We start from the raw sequence: 1,429 nt of genomic DNA, 5'->3' as shown, positions 1-1,429 counted from the left end.
CAACTCCTGATTTTAACCATTACACATAATAACACTCATGCATAGTCGCATACTACACGTTTACACTTTACACACTCAACACCCAAGATTCTCATTTGTTATTAGCTTTAGTTAAGTCTCCAATTCAATTGTATAAATTATAAGAAAAAGATCACTACCATTAGACTTTATTTTTCTTGGGATCTTTTAAATTCGGTAGATTAAAGATTAATTCGTTGTGAATCAAAACTTCATTTAAGAATTTGTTGATAGCCAATGGGTTACTGCATACACAAGGTGGAATCACAGCGGGCAATTTATACCCTATCCGCGGGTACCCAACCCGATCCACTGCGGGTAGGATAGCCTGATAGGGTACAATCCGGGTATATCTGTGGGTAGGGTACGGGTTTAGGGTGTAGGGTGTATCCTACCCTACTCTACCCGCACCTCATATATAACACATTACGGGTATCCAACCCGATCCAAACCGTTTGGGTAGGGTAGACTACCCGATCCGCTGCGGGTAGGATAGGGTACGGTCCGGGTATATCTGCGGGTAGGGTACGGATTTAGGGCACATTTTATAAAAAATAGGTATATATTGAAGGAAGTGAGAGTTAAAACCACAATCTCTCATGTAATAACTTACAATAAATGAATAACCACTAAAACTAATTAGTTAATTTAGTAATTTAAAGCATTAGTTTCTTATTTTTTACAATAAGTGAGATCATTCTATATTTTTTTTTTTTTTTTTTTTTCTTTCTTTTTAGGTTGGCCACCATTACGGATAAACAAAGATCATTCTTGCCAAGTGAAATTTTTGTGTGTTGTCCTTAATTATTAAAACAAAAATACACAACCATTCCAAGTCCGTCAAGAACTCGAATCGGGCCCAGCCCAAATGACTAACCTCCACATGATCGTTGGGGGCTTATTTCTGGCCTTATTAAAACACAATTATGTTTTTGGACATAGCATCAATTTTTGAAATACCATGGGTTCTTTTGAACCCAACAACGTTTAATTAGAAAGTAAAGTATTTATAATATTTTACCAAAAAAAAAGTATTTATAATATTGTTTTATTTTATATAAGAGTTTATTCACTCATTACTAGAAATAATAATAACAATTTGGGTGATTACAATTAGTTTCAGTTTAAAAATGAAAAAGTTGATGTCCAAACTGATTTAATTAGTCTGTCTTAAATTAAATCGAGTCATGAAATTTGTTAAATAACTCAAGCCAAACCAATGTAATTACGTTAGTTTAATATCTTAACTACTTCCTCATATAAATATAATTTCACGTAACTATCCAGTTATTTTAAATATAATTAAGTTGGTTTATATCTCTCTTGAGACGTGTTCAGAGAGATAAGAAAATTGCTTTCATCTCAATTTGGAGAACGAAAAAAACAGAACCAATTGCTTTCATGTAAGTTG

This window comes from Arachis ipaensis, chromosome B09 (genome assembly GCF_000816755.2).
Source record: "Arachis ipaensis cultivar K30076 chromosome B09, Araip1.1, whole genome shotgun sequence".
Lineage (NCBI taxonomy): Eukaryota > Viridiplantae > Streptophyta > Magnoliopsida > Fabales > Fabaceae > Arachis > Arachis ipaensis.
This window is presented reverse-complemented; position numbering follows the sequence as displayed.